Below are 19,452 nucleotides of genomic sequence, written 5' to 3' on the forward strand. Positions count from 1 at the left end.
AGGGGAGGATCAGATTATTTTATATTAAAATTCACAATGATCAGATTTTTCAAGCATCTTTAAAAATTATTTAAAAAGCGTGATATTAGAAAGGCAGTCTCCCTTATCACATTCTGTCCAGGAACTTTACATATGATTACACCAGTTTCTGAGGCATTTTCTTGGCTTTTAACCACAAATTTAAAAAAAAAACAACAACCCTCTATCTTTATCAAACCACAGGCCCAGATAGACTAATATTAAGTTCTCAAGCTGGTGCTAGCTTTAGAATGAGATCATTTTCACTGCTATATCAGCTACTTCCAGATATGGGTCCTGGATTCTTCTGCAATCAAAATCAATCTTTGATCATCAAATTATGGTTCACATGAAGTCTGGAAGGGATGGGGAGACATGTGTAATTACCTACATATAAAGCAAAATGATAGCTAACAATAGCAGAGTGATAGAATTAGAACTAGCAACCCCTGATCCATCCAACACAGGACGTAGCCATCAGTCACAGCCCCAGGGACATAATAGGATTAACCCACCATCATCAGAATAAAAAAAGGGCACACTCAGACTTGGGTCAGAGTACATGACACAGGAAATACAAAGCCACAGGAAAAGGAACAACTCCAAACACAAAAGCCCAAGAAGGTATAAAAACCCACCACTCTCAGCTACATGTGGTCAGCTGCTCCAGAGCCATATATCTTGTGGTTTTGCTCTTCAATGAACTACAACTTTCTTTCTAAAGCAGTCTCCATTTTGTTTATTCCCGGCTTGAACAGGATCCTGATGAAGATTTTTCTTTCAACACTACTGAAGTCCTACACAAATAAGTAGAGGACAACTGTGTCTTCCCCAAGCTGGGACCAATTTTTGTTGAATCATGGCCAGATTTCTTGTCAGTCTTCTTCAGACAGGAATTCATCTAAAATGAATTAAGTGATTGTTATCCCAACCAAAGCCTCGGTACCTGAGAGTTTCAAGCCCTACCTCAATATATTAATTTAAAGATCCATGAAACTGCCAACCAAAGAACCTTCCACAACCTTAAAACTACCTTATAGAGGACAGGCAGCAGTGCTACTAACAGCTGCTATAGAATGTCTGTGAGAGTGAAGTAAACAATATGTTTATTTGCAGCCACTAGATGGAGATATAAAGCAACGTCTTCCATGATAATTAGCACAAACCTGGAAAAATATTCTGGGAAAAAGCTGTGGCCGTTATGCAAAAAGTACATCCTGGGAAAGCATGTTAAACCATTTTAGAATAAGCACTGCAATTGTGCGAAAAATCTAGCTCAGTAAGAAAATTTGCCAGGGCACACTTGAAGAAAGTGTGCTTTTCACATCTGCCAAGAATGCAAAATGAGAGATGTAAAGTATAGAAAGGAAAGATGGAGGTTTTAAACATGCATAGCCATTAATATTTTTCATTTACTTAAAGTGATACTGAAACCTTGTGGAAAATTCTAAATATGGTGTCTTTTCCTTATGCTTTGGTAGCAGAATAATACTTTGAATCTATTTTTCCCCTCTTGTAGGCTGCAAATAAATATGCTTCGGCCCACATTATATCTCACAATTTGGCCTCTTTTGGAAGGAAGGAAAGAGGTGGAATTTCCCTTGGGAATCTACTTCTTTCTTCAGTGTTCTGAAAGAAGGCAGTTTTTCAATGGTGTCACCATGTACTTCCACATTGTGACAGATGTTATTTCTCCTACTCTTTTTATTCGTGGAAATATAAACCTGCCTCTTTTTATTCACTCCAGTTTTGAAAGACCTGAGCAGCTTGGCCACTGAAGTGAAGAAATGTTCGCAGGAGTATCCATGTTTCTGAAGCTCTGAAATAGCCTCTCTCCAGTCTAATGCCCTCCAGATGTATTGGAACTGAATTTGCCAGAAGTTTTAGCCCTCAAGAACTGTAACTTCTTCCTCCCAAAACTTTCAAGATGGCCAGGGACTACAATGCCCCAAATTCCCACCCTGACTTCTCCAATCTGCAAGAGCAGCTGTCAGGATTTCTAGTCAGATTTCTGGCAAGGTATTTTGAGATTTTCTGTCCCAAGACAGCTGGAAGTTACTAGGATAGAGTAGATTGCTGTAAAATATATCTAGAGGGGTATGGGAGCTCCTGTGTTAAAGTTCTGACAGTTAGTAGCTCACATTTCCATCATCCAAATACTGTATTCCATTTCCTAAAAAGCAGAAGTGTACAATTCTGAACCTGGAATTAGTAGATTTAAATGAAAATAATCAAACTGTATATTTCTAGCCACAAATTTGTATTGTTATGAAGGCAACTGTGTATTCATTTCAGTCCAATATTGGTATTTCAGAATTTCCCAATCTGAAAGTGATAAAATAAATATATTGTGATTTCCAATTTATACAAGGTATTAGTAACTCATTTTATATAACTTTATGAAGCCTCATAAAAGAACTGCCCACTTAAAAGATTCCTCAATAATATATTCTTTTACCAGCTAATCTCTAGAACACAAAGTTGGCTATAGGGATTTTTAAAATGTAACTACCATCTTAACATTCATAGAGAAACAGTGAATTTTCATAATATCTTATTACAAACCATTCTGAAGCTGTTTGAATATTCTGGGATAAGTAGGTACCTTTCCACTTTAAGCATCAGGTCTGTAACTATACAGATATATTTTTTTTCCTTTTTTTCAGTCACATTAGCTCTTTGTGGAGCAAAAACTCACTATAGTCAAAGCATAAAATCTCCTATTAGTACACATGCTTTAACCCAGTGATTAATCCACCTTTGATGTGAAGCATTCTTTTCCTGAGGACTATGGCATTCCACAGGCAAATGCAAAGGGTTGCAATTTGAGCAGTTCCCTGTTCTTTGACAATCTTTATAATTAAGATTGTCTGCATCTTGTAAGGCACTAAAGACCGGATTTCCTGCTGGCCTTCCTAAGCTACTAAAAACATGGTTCAGGGTCTGTGTCTTGGGCTCCAGGTGTATTAAAAGACCCATTTCCTGTCTGTATTAGCATTGTTGATTGGGGTACTTTTCTTGGCAGCTTGTATTTTATTTTATTTTTGTATATATGATGTAATTGTTTCTATTTTCATGTGATAATGTTTGCTGGTCAGAGTCACTTGTGGAATTGGGTGGCTTTATAAATGGTGTATGTGTATATGTGTATGTGTGCTAGAAATACAATGTTGTTTATATAGAGAGTAAGGGGTATTAGTTTAAAGCAATCAACAGTAAAATTCATGCCTGCTGCAGTGAAAGAAAAAACCTACAGGGATTGAGGACTTGGAGAATGTGTCGTGGGTGTCAAACATAATACAACCCTTTGTGGCTAGCAGAGATATTTATTGGTGAAACAGATAGGTTTTGGATTACCTGAATGCTGTTCTTTGTAGGTTGCCCAGACAGCCATATATATACATTGCACAAATAAATAATTAAATAAACCTAAGAAACAGTTTATTCAATCTACTTGTCATGGTTCCGATGAATAAGACAAATCAAACAAAATGCAAGCATCTTATTTATTAAAAAGTCTTAGTAATGAAACGGAACATTGGCACTCATGGACGGATGCCAGAATCTGAAATCTCCTCCCCCCAAACCCATCGTAACACACACACAATCCCCACCCTTATCTAAACATCATAAATCACATTATCCAATTAGTTTCTTTAACACTTCTTTCACCAGTCTTACATGATCAGTCATATTTGTACTGTATATCAGAATGTCATCAAGATATACCAGAACCCCTTTGTATAAATGTTCATGTAGGACCTCATTAATCAACTGCATAAATACGGCTGGGGCACCCTGCAATCCAAATGGCATGACTTTGAATTGGTAGCTTCCCAAAGGGCATTTGAAGGCCATTTTCCACTCATCCCCCTCCTTTATTCTTACCCGGTAATATGCTTCTCTCAGGTCTAACTTGGTGAAGATGCTCCCCTTCGCCAGGTGGGTTAGTAAGTCTTTCAGGAGGGGGAGAGGTATTTATTTTCCACACTCATAGCATTTAGGTCTTTATAGTCCACACAGAGACATATTTTTTTAATCCCATTTATATCCCGCCCTTCTCCGAAGACTCAGGGCGGCTTACAATCTAAAGCACAAATCAATGTGGTTAGCAATAGCCTTCATTCTATGTATATGCCTGCTTATTAGGGCTTTCGGCCCCCCCCCAGCGGCATTATTACAAAGTCAGCTTAATTGCCCCCAACAATCTGGGTCCTCATTTTACCTACCTCGGAAGGATGGAAGGCTGAGTCAACCTTGAGCCTGGTGGGACACGAACCTGCACTAATTGCAGGTATTTTCTCTTTGAATAACACAGGGGCTCCCACAGTATACTTGGCCCATTTGATGAATCCCCTTGCTAGGTTTGTATCCACATATTGCTGCATCTCCTCCATTTCAAGGGGGGACGCAGGGTACATTCTTGGTTGGGGAGGTTTGGCCCCTGGTAACAGTTCAATGGAACAATCATTGTGGCAGTGAGGAGGCAAGGTATCACATTCTTTCTCGCTAAACACCTCCGCTAGGTCCTGGTACTCACTGGGGATGAGCGGCTCACCAGGTGTCCATAAGGCAGCCATGTGCGCTTGCTCATTGGGTGGGGTAAAATTCTCTATAACATCTGTTGAATCAATGGAGGGGATCAGGCCCTATGGGTAATCTCACAGTTCTCATTCCTTTTTCCCACCAGATAAATGGCTTCCATTTGTCTAGCCAGGCTAGTTCTAAGATTACAGTCTCAGACATCTTTGGAGCTACCAGGAAGCGAATAAACTCCCAGTGCTCGCCTATTTCCAGGCATAAGGGCTCCATTAATTGCGTGATTAAAGTCCCTCCCATTAGGAAGCCATTGGCTTGCTCAAACCTCACAGGTTTAGAGAGTGGCTTAACCCGTATGCCCAGTCTTAAGGCACATGACAGGCTAATGATGCATCAGGAGCAGCCAGTATTGACTAGCACTTTCAGGTCTACTTGTGCTGACTTAGGGATTATGAGTTTAGCAGGCAATAAAAAGGGTAGGATGCATCAACTCACCATCGGGTCGTTCTCCCCTTCATCATCACTGTTGAAAAAGGGTAGTACTGGGGTGGATCCAGTCTGAGTTCCCGCATCCTCCTGTGTGGGGATGTGACCTGGACAACAGGTTCCTGTGTCATCCAGTTGGATTTCTCTCCCTTTAGCTGCTGCTCTCTTTCTCACTGCTGGTCCTGGTCTGTTCTGCTGTTGGGGGAAGGGGACTGGGCATTTCGCTGCTCGATGTCCCTGCTGTCCGCATCGGAAACACTTAATTGCCGGGTTTACAGGTGGCTTGGGTCTTTCAGCCATCACAGTAGTTGGAGATCTTCATGGTGGTGATTGCCATTCAGGTTGTTCTGACCTTGGCTCGGGTTCAGGTAGGAGAGGCTTCTTATAGTGGGCGAGCTGAACATCTAATTTCACCGCTGCCTGGTACCATTCATACAATTGTTCAGGTACAGCTCAGTAGATACATGCCAGAGAAAGGTAGTCATCTAACCCTTTTCTAAAAAGATGAATTATGGATTGCTCAGGCCATCTCTCTATCCAGCCAGCTTTCGACCAGCCAGCTTTCGAAACTCCTGCATGTACTCCAGGGCAGGCTGACCAGCTTGCTTTATCTTATGGATTTGCTCCTCCACTCTGAGGGCGACGGACGGGTCCTCAAATCTTTCCCTTAGCCCCAGGAGGAAAAGGTGGAGGTCTTCCAATTCAAGGGCCTGCTCGTTATATAAATTGTTCAACCATTCGGATGCTTGTCCCTGTAGGCTGGAGGCAATCACATCGACCATAGCACTGGGTCCGGGTAGAGATGGGCCCAGCTATTCAAATGAGAGTGTATGTAGTTGAAGAAGAAAATCAGTTTCTCTGGGTCCCCATCGAAGGTTACTCTGAAGGGTGGGTTCATCTCATTAGTTGCTGGGGTCTCCATTGCTGCTGGCCCCACCCTGGTTGTTGGTTAAATGGTTGCTGGGGCCCCCACTGCTGTTGTTGTGTCTCCAGTCGCTGCTGGCCCCACTCTGGTTGCTGATTTAATGGCTGCCAGGGCCCCCACTGCTGCTGGCCCCACTGGTCCTGCTGTACGTTCAGGGGTTGCACGTTTGGGTACTGCTGCTGCCACCCTTGCTGTTGTCCTCCCACCAGCTCCTGATCTCCAGGCTTCTGCACCACCCCCAGCATTTGCACGGCTTCTATTAGCTGGGGCAAGCTCAGAGGTTGTTGGACTTTCACTTGTGGGGGCTCCCCAACCTCCCATTGCTCCCAGGCTGGGGTCCTCTGTCTCTATGGGTCTGGAGGGCTTGGCAGAGGATTCCTGGGTCTGGCAGGCAGTCTGATCTGCAGACAGGATTTTCCACCCACCCAGATTCTCAGTGGCTGACAATATGACATCTCCTCCCCATTCTGCTTCTGAGGCCTCTTGCTGCACAGTCTGGCCCCCGTATTCTCTACTGGAGTGGTTCCAGCTTGTCGACAAGATAAGCTCAGTTAACTGCTGATGTTTGGAAATCAGCCCAAAGTCATCTTCCCACAGAAAACTATTTATTATTTCCTCTCCATAAGTTTTGTCAGCAATCAGGCCTTCCTTTTCCATCTTGAGGATTCTTCCCTGAATCTTTACCAGCTTATGTCTCTTACTGGAGACAGCGGCGGGGGTTCAGGACCCCCCTTTGAAAGAAAGGAGATTCTGGCATGATGTCAGGGTTCCGATGAATAAGACAAATCAAACAAAATGCAGGCATATTATTTATCTAAAAAGTCTTAGTAATGAAACTAAACATCGGCACTCATGGAGGGATGCCAGATGTAGAAAAGAAGGCAGGGCCAAGGGTTAGAGTTAACCAAGTCTTCAGCGTAGAGTCACTACCTTCCTACAAACAGTCTAGGATCCTGAATTCCATTGACTCTTATCTAGTGCCAACTTAGTGTCGAACATTAGTTGACTAGATTCTTGTGTATAGGTTGAATAAAAAAAATCTTCTAACTGCAACTTAACATATTGTCCTGATTATACCAGTTCAATCACAATATACTTCATCTTTGTTTCTTCTATTATGGTGAAAATCACCCCCAAGAAAATCCTCAAAGTGCAAAAGACCTGAATCAATCTGGATAAAATAGGAATGATAAATGCAAAGATAATTGAAATAAAGATCTGGGGTGAGTTGCAGTCCAAATACCTTTGTGTATTGTCTCTACCAGAAGATGTAAATCCTCCTTCACGCTTGTAAAATAAAAGCAAATCCTAAGTATAAGCAGAATAAATGTCAATGGTTACATGAAAGTCATGAATAAGCACCAATATTTGAGACAACACTGAATCTGCTTACATCTGAAATTAAATAGCAGCTTGCAAATTCCTGAATCAATATCAACTCTTCTGTGGAACTGACAATTATATTAATGGATAGTCTTCCTTTTAAGAACATCAGTGAAATCATCAGCTTGATATGTGATGACATAGACATTTCAAACCTCACAACATCATTATTACCTTATTATTTCACCCACAAGAAGCACAAAATATGTAAGGAGTAAACAAAGGAGCTATTCTGAATTATCAAGTTTTTATTTTACAATAGTTTACTCTTACTCGGAGGTCCAGATTGCTGTTTATATTTTCTGAGCCTGCAGTTCTGAATTCAGTACAAAATCTGCATTGATGAGAATGGACATAGAGTAGCTTTCTATCAGAGAATCAATAAAATTTAATTAAAAGTTCCATTGACATCACAGAGTGATTAAAATGTTAGAATCTATGAAGTCATTTGGAGTATTTCAGTAACAGGGTGGGTTACAAGTAATGTCTACTTGGAGATCAAAATCTATTCATCTACTAGTCAGAAATACCTTATTCTTTTTAAAGCCTCATTAAGAGACAGAGAGAAAGAGATAGAAAAAATATTTTCATAACAGCATCTGTGCAAGCAATGAACATTGATGCAGAATGTTGTAAACATACCTCAGCATTAGGCTAGTTTGCACATTTTAAAAACGTAGACTTTAACATAAGCAGTGTTTTCACTTCTGAATTGTTCGCATGTCTGCCCAGCTAGATCAGAAAGCAACTGCAATAATCTTGTACCTTGTATGAATGATTAAGTATAAAAATTGAATGTGATTGCTTCTTTAAGGTCATTTCATATTCCTTTTTATAAGAATATTAACAACAATCCCACACTGCAGCCTATGTCACTTCACAGAGAAGAGGGATTGACTTATTATCCAAAGTACCAGAGTGTAGGACAAGAAATAACAAGTGGATGTTTGTTAAAGAGAGATACAATCTAGAAATAAGGAGAAATTTTCTGAGAGTGAGAACAATTAATCAATGGAATAGCTTGCCTAGGATGGTATAACCCAGAGGTCCCCAACCCCCAGTCTGTGGACCAGTACCAGGCCATGGCATGCCAGCAACTGGTCCGCACAAACAAACAAAGCTCCATTTGTGGGATGCAAGCAGCAACAAAACCATGCAGCCTCTGGTCCATGGAAAAACCTCTCTCCATGGAACCGGTCCATGATGCCCAAAAGGTTGGGGATCTCTGGTATAAGGTCTTCTGCCTTAAGTTGAAGGTTGGACTAGAAGACCTTTGAGGTCCCTTCCAACCTTATGGTTCTATATTCTGTGTTTTTTTCCCTCACTTTGCTCCACTGTACATTACACCAACTTAAAAAATGCAGCCAAAATTGTGGGTTGACAACAGGGTCAAACTGATGCTCAGTCCAGACTATGCCACTGCAAGACCTGATTGGTTGCTTCTCTCCTTCTTGCCCTTCTCATCCATACACCAGTGCTGGGGACTTTTCTGTACTTTCCTAAATGTTTGCACGTATGGATGTTTTCACATCTCCTTGTCACATTCTTTCCTGTATCCCAAAGGTGATTTTTCAAAAGGCAACTGGACTTTCTTAGTTGTTTTTTTTTTGCAGACATCTCACTTCTCATCCAAAAAGCTTCTTCAGTTCAGACTGAATGGTGAAAAATGGAAGGATTTCTATTTCTTGCATTCTTCTGGTTGTTAGCACTCTTTCTGAGAGTGGTTGAGGCCACTTGAAAGTTTATTCGTGCCCTAAGAGCCACCTGAATAGTGCAAATGGGTGTGGAACCTTCTTGGGACTCCATTTTCCACTATTCGGGTGCAATGAAAAACAAAGAAAATCCAGTTGCCTTTGATTCTGAATCACTGTTTGATGTCACAATCGCAAGATGGACAGAGATCTAAAATTGATTAAATTAACCAGCAAATAGTCTACTGATCTCTAGAGGCATTAGAAATAGAAATAGCAAACAAAGATTACTTTTCTATTCCACTTTTTGTTTCTGCTCTGCTTTTCCTTGACTGGATGATGACTATTTTAGGGTCCCTTTCCCTACTCAACCTACACATACTCCTCACTTAACAGCCACAGTTGGGATTGGCAATTGCTTAATAACCACATCACTAAGGGATGTGGTTATTAAAGAAAACATCAGATGACTGCAACAGATTTATAACCTCACTTCTGTTGTGGTCATTAAGCAAATCATACACAATTGTTAAGCGATAAATCATATGACCATGACTTACAATTGAGAAATGCCAGTTTTTCCATTGATTCTGCTTGTTGGAATCCAGCTGTAAAGTGTGCAAATAGTGATCATGAAGTGCTGCAATGGACAAATATGCAAGGGCCCATCATAAAGTTGCTTTTTCATCACCATTGTAATTTTGAACTGATGATAAACAGGGCAGTTGTTAAGTGAGGACTACCTGTACAAGCTACAGAATATTTCTTTTCTCCTTATCTTTTTTAACCATTGTCTTATCTTCTTAATAAATTGGTTGCATTTTCTTTTGGATCTTGAGCAGTTATCTTTCTTCATATTCACACTGTATATTGTCAAGTGCTGGGAAAATCAGATGATCCAGGCAATTCAGATGGGTATAAAGGTTTATTGCAAGTTTAAGCTCTCTACAAGAATCTAAACTACTAATGGCCAAAGGAAATTGGTGGTAGATAAGGGTGGAAGGAATTCAAGGTGGGCTGGACTTAGATCTTTTGTGGATATGAAGAGACTCATGAATGAAAACACATTTGACCCCTCCCTCAGGCTCAGTCTGGTCATCTCCTACAACATTAATGTGTTTTACCACACTTTTTTTTGCTATGCTAAGGTTGAATCATAGACAATAAAATTGAAGGTTTCAACATAGTTGCTTCAATATTCTCCCTACATAAATCTGAAAGAGTGAAAGGAGTGAGCTGCAGTGTTGTTTTAAAGAGTAGTACATAAAACGTTTAGATAAGTAAATAAATAAAAAGGCCAACACTCTCCCACAATTGTATATGTAAGAGGAGAAGACAAAAAACAAACTATTTGTTCATTATAGAAAAACTGTAGGTAAAGTTGGCTAGAATTTTGTCCTAAAATGTTCTTTCTTGGAAATTGTCTGCCTTGTTAGAGCTTCATTGCTGCTATAAGAATCAGGGTCAATTACAAATGATTCTGGCAATACATGTTTGTTAGCTAAAGTGATTCCCCCATGATGGCCTAACAAGTGGTTAGCATGTGTTTCAAAAGCCCATAATCCTCTGTTTAAACAATACTTTGTACTAAGATATTCACATCCATTGCAAAGCACCAAGTAAATGTTGTGGTTAAAGAGTCTAGAATTCTATGTTTATTCTCTCAGCTGGCTTTAAGGATATCATGAAAAGCTCAAAAGAACAACCAGGCTGCTAACACTTGAACAGTGTCTCATCCAGAACTTAATGCTTTTGCCTTTGAAAATATACAACACATCTGTTCCAAAGGGAAGCACCGATGTCATGAAAATCTAAAGTCAAAAAATACATTCTAGAGCAGAGGCCGCCAATCTTTTGGGCACCAGGGACTGGTTACATGGAGAGAGGCCTTTCTGTGGACTGGAGGGGCCTGGTTTTGTGTGCTGCCTGCATCCCAAAGATGGAGCTTTGCTTGTTTGTGCAGCCTGGTTGCTGGCATGCCACAGCCTAGTACTGGTCCACGGACTGGGGGTTATGGACCTCTGTTCTAGAGAATGTCCCAAAGATGCTTTTTCATGAGGGAACTGGACTTTCTTGTTTTTCTTTGAAGGTGTTTCACTTCTCATCCAAGAAGCTTCTTCAGCTATGACTGGATGGTGAGGGAATGGAAGAAGTTGAATCTGAAAAAGCTTTTTGGATGAGAAGTGAAACATCTTCAAAGGAAAACAAGAAAGTCACGTTGCCTCGTGAAAAAGCATCTTTGGGACAACTATGTCCTGGATGACTGAGAATCTCCATAGACAATTCTAGAGAATGGAAGCCTCTTCCATTTTGCAGTGTTGCCCATGAAGTCACCAGAAATTGAGCTTGGCTTGAAGGTGGTAAAGACTCCATAAAACTAAGATTTATGCATAGTCCTTTACATATAGTATTGATTCAAAAATAAATTCCACTGAACTTATATCTACCTATTAATTATCTATCTACAGTATGAAGATAATCAGGGAAGAACTATTTCCATAGATTGGATCCCATCTGATTATCTGAACTGCATTGTTTCAAAGTAATGTTGATTCTCAAAGTTAATACAGACCTATATGGATCTGCACATCAGTTCTCTTTCTGATGAGGACACTGAATTTCTTACAGTACTTGCCATGCAAGAATTCTTTTTCAAAATACGCATTAAACATTAATGATAGTTATTCAACAACAGTAATATTTGACAGCAGCCATTAGTGGTTTTCTTTAATTAAATAAAATCTCCAAAAAGAGAACTGTACCCCTTGACCTTCTTATAATGATAATGCCTATTCATAATCAAATGGACTAGCATAACCCTTTGATGCGGTGGCTCAGTGGGTTAGGACGCTGAGCTTGTTGATCAGAAGGTCGGCAGTTTGGCGGGTCAAATCCCAAGTGCCGCGTAACAGAGTGAGCACCTGTTACTCGTCCCAGCTTCTGCCAACCTAGCAGTTCGAAAGCACGTAAAAATGCAAGTAGAAAAATAGGGACCACTACAGTGGGAAGGTAACAGCGTTCTGTGCGCCTTTGGTGTCTAGTCCTGCTGGCCACATGACCATGGAGACGTCCTCAGACAAGCGCTGGCTCTTCAGCTTTGAAACAGAGATGAGCACCGGCCCCTAGAGTCAGAAACGACTAGCATGCATGTGCGGGGGAACCTTTACCTTTACCTTTAACCCTTTGAAAATGAAGTGGACAGAATTTTTCCAGGTTGCTAAGTAGATTAGAATTCAGAAGCATTTGATTACATGATGGCATATGCACAGTTTTTCAGAGTTAGAATAGAATAGAGCTGGAAGGGACCTTGGAGGTCTTCTAGTCCAGCCCTCTGCTCAAGCAGGAGAACCTTCTATACCATCTCAGACAAGTGACTGTCTAGCCTCTTCTTAAAAACTTCCAGTGATGGAGAGCTCATGATTTCTGGAGGCAAGCTGTTCCACTGGTTAATTGTCCTCATTGTCAGGGAGTTTCTCCTTAATTCCAGGATGCTTCTTTCTTTGATCAGTTTCCAACCATTGTTCCTTGTCCTGCCCTCTGTTGCTTGGGTGAATAATGTGATCCCCTCTTCTTTGTGGCAGCCCCTCAAATACTGGAATACAGCTATCATGTCACCCTCATTTCTTCTTTTCTTTAGACTAGCCAAGCCCAAGTCCTGCAGTTGATCCCTCTCTCTATAGAATGGATGGTTAAAACATAAGAGCTAAAGTCTAAACAGAATTTGTGTAGCTCAGCTTGTATAAGAACCAAAGCCTCACGTGCCAAACAATTGGGGAGTAATTTGGAGATAAAGACTGCCTGAAAAAAACAAAACAAAACAAAGCAGCAGGAATGATTACATACTCAGATATAAATCAAAATGAAATAATTGTTTTAAAAACCATTTATATTTTTGTTTGATTTCTTCCTCTTCGGAAGCGAAAGACTCTTAAAGTATGGAGCATGCTTACCTTTCCTACTCCTTCTCTCCAGTTCTTTCTGAGGAAAGCAAAAGCACAAGATTATAAATCTATGCATTTGAGAAAAGAGAAAAAGTGCCAGAGGAAGAGAGTACTACTGTAACAAGAGAGAAGAGGTATTTCAAGCTGCCCCTGACCAGAAAATAATTATTTACTGCCAGAAAGTGACAGATTTGTAGCTTCCCCTTATTTCTGGCCCCCAATCCTGACCATGTTAAAAAGCATTTCCATATAGCTCTAAATTCTAGAAAAGGGGTTCTTAAGGATAGAGAGGGATAAAAGCAAAACCTGTCAAGAGTTGAAGATAATTTTTGTTGTTACTTTGGCAACTGTATAAAAATGGTCTGCCATTGCCTTTTTAAAAAGATGTTCATTCAGCTTCCTAGTTCAGTCCACAGGGCTGAGTTTGTTAAAATCAGCTCTTTTAAAGTTTAAGACACTGGTTAGATTATTCTCTATTGCGTATGTTTGCATTATATTGAATTCCAATATGATGTGGTCACTCTCACCCAAAGTTCTGGCAACTTCAACTCCCTCTTATCACTTTTTCTCTGTTAGTAAGAATTAGGTACAGTATAGCTTTTCCTCTACTTCCCTCCTCTACCTTTTGGCTGACAAATTTGTCAGCTAAATTGGTTAGGAATCTGTTCACTCTCCCACTTTCTGCAGAATTTGTCTCTCAGTTGATATCAGGGTAGTTAAAGTCTTCCGTTACTACTTTAATGGGAGCAAAAAAGTTCATCTATTTCTTCTGCTTGGTTGGGTGGCCTGTAGTAAACGCCTATAGCAATGTCATTTTTCCCCCCATTTTATATTGACCCATATGGAATCTAGGAGGTTTTCATCCTTGGTTTTGTGCATTTATGTAGAGATGTAGTGATCTTTTATATATAATGCAACTCCAACTGCTCTTTTGTTAGGTAATTCTGGGAATTTTGGGAATTCTGAATTCTGGGAATTTTCCCTTAGGAAAAATATGGGGATAAATCTAGCTAGTGTTGAAGTACAGTCTCCTTCAAGCCTAATCTGAATAGAAGAAGATCTGTCTGAGACGTCCTTAAATTATATGACTTTTCTTTTCTCCATGGGAGAAAATGTTGCTCTCCCTCTTGCACATTAGGAAGGCAGGAGAAGATGGGAAATAAATTAGATTAGGACACCCAATTTTGCAAGACCCATGATTTATTTTTCTCCTTCTTAAATGACAGGAGGAAGTAACACATGAAGCCAAAAGATCAATCACAAATTTTCAAGATGATGTTCAGTTTGTTTTCCCTTTGTCTGTGAAGTTTGAGGTCAGATCACTTCATTCCCACTCATGTACCTTTTATATTGCTGAACATTTAAAAGGAATTTAATTAATGCTGCTGAATGGCTGTATGCAAATGTTAAGCAAATTAACACAAGTAAACAAAAAGGCATTTTTAGTGGGGTTTTTAAGTATCAGCATGACAGCTCTTCACGTAGTAGACAATGCCAGAAAATAAGCAAGGCAGGACTCCTGCTTCCTCCCTATTTTGTATATCATCCTATAACCATCAGAAATTAAATGTGACTGGCAGTTATTCAGATAGTTTCCCATTTACTCCCCCAAAATGACAATTTGCATATTAGTTCAATCCCATTAGCCAAAAGATACCTGATCAGGACTGCATGAGTGTGCAGCATGCACATATCATCCCTGGAACATCTGTAGGGAAATCAGGTCATCTTCAGGAGAAGGCAAGATAGGCAAAGGATGAAATCTGTTATAACATAAACCACTCGACTTGGGTCCCACATCAAAATGTAAATATAAGAAGACAGGGTTTGTGGTGTGACATCACAATGCAATCTTGTCATGTTCACATAATTGCAGCTACTACTAGATTCCCGTGGCAGAGTCAGTATGTGTAATTAATTGGACTGGCAAAAAGATCACTCCAGCTTGCCATAATACAATCAATTTAAATGGGGTTTTCTATCTAGTGACAAAATTTTCCCATGTGGCAGACAGTGTTATAATTGAGGCTGTTTGATGTTAATCATCCTTGGTGTTTGATTCTTGGGAGTCTTCTTGTCTCCACCTCTGGGCTTGGCCTTCGCATGTAGGAGAGCTTCAAATCGTCTTCCTAAGATCATATTGCAAAAGGTACAATAATGCCATGGAAACAAACAGCACAGGGAATGTCCATTTTAACACTTAAGCTTTCCTTCATTTGTTTGTAATACTGCACAATAAAATCTATAGAAATCAATTCCCTAACTCTGAACTATATTCTCCATTGGTGTCCATGAAGTGTTCCAGTTATTAGCATGGACAGATGGAGAAGGGTAACCTATGTACCAATTATGGCTAGGAAGTGTCGATCCTTAATCTGCAAATGTGGAATTAACTCCATCATATGTAGCCATTGCTCTAACTTTTAAAGACTTCATTTTTGTCTATTCTCTCTCTCTCTCTCTCTCTCTCTCTCTCTCTCTCTCTCTCTCTCTCTCTCTCTCTCTCTCTCTCACACACACACACACACACACACACACACACACACACACGGAAATGTCTTGATTTTCAAGAATATCCTTTCTCAACAAGAATATGCTAATAGGGAATTTTGGGACTTGCATTCCCAGCACATCTGGCAGAAACCATGTTGGGAACATTGTTTAAATAGTTCCTATAAGATGCTAAAAATAATAGTCTATATTATTTAGTATGGAGGCACTAAAACTGGCAAAGTACCTCTTTCTCATTAATGCCCCCAAAAATGTCATTATGATTATTATGGTTGGTCCAGAATCAGCCAGATATTTAGATTTGGCATTTTAATTCACCTGTTGAGTCCTTCCCAAAAATCCCACCCAGTATCACCACTTGTATTAACCTCTCCCAGCCTATCAATATTGACCAGCAATTGTTTTTTTCATTGTGCCATTGATCTTTGCACAAATCTTTTGATGTTTCTACTGACTCCTATTATTTCTGGCACTTATTTAATCCAGTCATGTGGCAGGGAATTGAATGCCTTCTTGAAATCAATTCATGCTACATTCAAGTTGCTCTTCCTTCACTTCCACTTTTCCAGTATCTTCTTGTAAAATAGGAGTTGATCTTTTATACCTCTGCTGTTTGGACTGTTTCCTATATTGTTATGGTTCATTGCAGTCAACTAAAAGTTTAGATTGTATTTGGCATTTTTATCCAACTATTGAGTCCTTCCCAAAGACCTGGGGTAGGCAGATGTGGTGATTTATTGTGTCAGAGGTATCATCACAGGATGTAAACTGTTCCAAATAAAGCTGTCTTTTGCAATTGACTTTTTTCTCAATGCCAATGGTGTTCAAATATTTGGGACTGCACCCAAGGCACCTGTCACTATTTGTACTATCTTTGCTTTCTTTAATCATGGTCATTCTATTTCTATTTGCAAATCTTTGTATTTTGTGATTTTCCTCCAATTCTTTCCCTTCCATTTTGCTGTTTCCAGGTATTGCCACATCCACTATCCAGACTTTCTTTTTCTTCTTGACAATTGTTAGTTCTGGGATGTTAGGTGGCAGGTGCTTATCTGTTTGAATTCTACATTCCCAAAGCACTTTAGCTTCTTTATTTTCTATTACTTTGTCTATCTTATGGTTCCATGAGTTCTTGTTGCAGGTCAATGGTATTTCTTGCAGATCTTGCAATGGATCATTGTTTCTTTTTTGTCATGCTGTGATTTGTAGTCAGACTGGGCAATCTTCTTGCAATAGCTAACTAGGTGGTCTACTGTTTCTTCAGTTTCTTCTCTTAACTATGTTCTCAATTCTGGCTTTGTATGCATTTGTACTTAAGGCTTTGCCTAGTGCAGCCAGAATTAGCCCTTCTGTCTCTTTCTTCAACTTACCTTATCTTAGCCATTGCCAGGTCTTGTTGTTATCTGTTTTGCTTGCTATTTTTTTAATGTAATACTTTGCCTTGCCATGTCTATTTTATATTCTTCATTTGGTCCTTTTTATAGGACAATTTGGTTCCTCCAAATTATCCATTGTGATACATTGTTATTTATTCATGTGTTCTTAATTTTTGTCTTTAAGGTCTTTGTCATCAGGAAAACCTAAGAACTTCTCAATAAGGTCACCTATACTATGTAGATTATTTTTCAGGGGACACTTCCCACCCCCTCTCTTTATCAGCACTATTCATGGAAGGAGGGTATGTTAATTGTTCAATTAAAACTCAATGCATTTACACGTTAAACAAAAAAATACAAAATAAAATATGACCATGTATTTAAGGGAGAAAGAATACTCACAAGAAATGGGCATATTTCATACTTTCTGGTTTCCATCAATAATTATTTAACTGCTTTGTCTGAGTTCAGAAACAGCCACCAAAGCTTTAGAACCTATGCATCATTTTCAAGAATATGAACAATGAAAACAGACTCTTTCTGACTGAGGCTAGCAAGGGAGCCATTACCAGAACAGATCATTGTTCACAGAGATGGGGGGAAAAATCCTACTGTTACTTGTACCTCCTTTCAGACAATATCCACAATATCCTGAGTCACTGACCAACTTATATTGCAAAATGCATTGGAATTTTTCCCCCCTCTGAAATGTTTTTCTATGCAACTCTCAGCTGGATATGGCCCATTTTCAAACTTAATCTTTATTTGGTTAGCTTCTCTTGTCACACCAAATTTAGTCCCATTCTGTTCCATTTACAGAGAATTATTTTGCTGATGGTCAGGGGTCTCAAATTCCTTTGCATAATTTCTTTCCAACATTCCATTGGATTGGAAAGACTAATAAGGGGGCAAAAGAAAATGTACTAGCAGATGTTGAACTCTTGCATCTGAAGCATTAGGAGAGATGGAGAACAGGGAAAGGAACGTGAAACTGCCAAAATAACTTATGGGCTTGGCAGACTAGGGAGCAAGGCTGGTAAATGAATTCCAGGTTGATAGGGTAGCTATTAAATATTTTTCTGTGCTTAAACAGAAGTCCTTTGTCACTAATTACTGAACAATGTTAAAGAGGTTGGGATGTACTTAAACTCTATTGTTTGCAATTAAAAGGGGGAGAATTTTTTTTCTTCCTTTCCTCCTCTTCTTCTTTTTACAAGCACATTAGTAGTTCAATACCTTTCAAGAGAAGACATAATGTTCTCAATGGATTAATCACTGTCCTTGCAAAATAAGAAAAGGGTGATTCATTTCAGGGAAAGAGAATGAGAAGCAAGTGGCCACCATGTTGCTTTGAAAGCAAAAAAGGAGACAAGCAAAAAGCATGCAAAGTCTTTCCATTATTCATCTATTTATCAATCAAATTTCTATACCATCCAGCACACATGTATGACTTTAAGAAGTTTACAAATGAAATGATAACATCATATAAAAGTCATAAAGACAAAGTTTAAAAAACACCCCAGAATTAAAGCAGAGTTAAAAAGAAACAACTGAAAATTTTTCAAAGGCAGAGTGGGTAAACTTCAACCCATCAACCATCCCCAGGGTTGCATGACCCTCCCATGCCAGTTGGCAGAGCAGGGGCTAATTGGCTTGGATGCACCAGGGAGACAAAGGTCAGAAGAGAGCCAGGGCTTTCGTCTTGCAAATCTTCATAATCCCTGATATGCCTCAGCAAAGACATTCACAGATACTTTGCAGGACACCTGCCAGTCACGGTCGTAGAGTGTGTCACTTCCTTCTGCTAAAGAAATGGGGCAGAATTTGTAAGCAACACCTCCAGCCACATTTTCCTTGGCTTTCTTTGAACTCCAGGGAGCTAAAGGCAATTTAAGGAAATATTAATCCTTTGCTGCCCTCAGTTCCTGCACATACCTGCTGAGTATGTGTACACATGGCTGAGTGCTGACTAGCAAAAGGAATTACTGACTATGGGGGGTAAGAGCATTATGAGAGAAGAGTGATGTGCATAAAGTCCACACTGCAACTCCATCTGGATGATTGAAATGCATCCAGATAAACTCTTTCTTTTTATATTTTACTAACATTTTTTTTTCTTTTACCATAAGTGTAGTTCAAATCATGATTAAGGCTAGACAAATGCAGAAGTTTTACACAAAACACATACACACAAACACAGATCACTACAAATTGTCAAGTGGAAAAACTGACAATGTTTGAAAGTGTAGATGATTGTGGCACAATTCAGAAAAGAACTACATGTTCTGAGATCCACTAAGCCTATCTATCTAATTGTGTCAGATATTTTCTCTTATTTCCAAACAGTGAAGACTTTCTGGACTGGTCATTAAACATTAATATGATAGGATTGTTCAGTGTTTGAAAAGGAATTAGTTGATGAAGTATCTGGCTTTAGCAATATTAAAAGAAGTTGATATTTCTCTGAAGAGTTAGATGCCTTACCTTTAAATAAAGAAAAGTTGCTATTCATTGTAAAAAGGAAATGAGTTTAGTACTTTCCCTTTCATTGCTTTGGGACTATGAACCAAAAAAAAAATAGT

The sequence above is a fragment of the Vipera ursinii genome, assembly GCF_947247035.1.
Source record: "Vipera ursinii genome assembly, chromosome: 2".
Lineage (NCBI taxonomy): Eukaryota > Metazoa > Chordata > Lepidosauria > Squamata > Viperidae > Vipera > Vipera ursinii.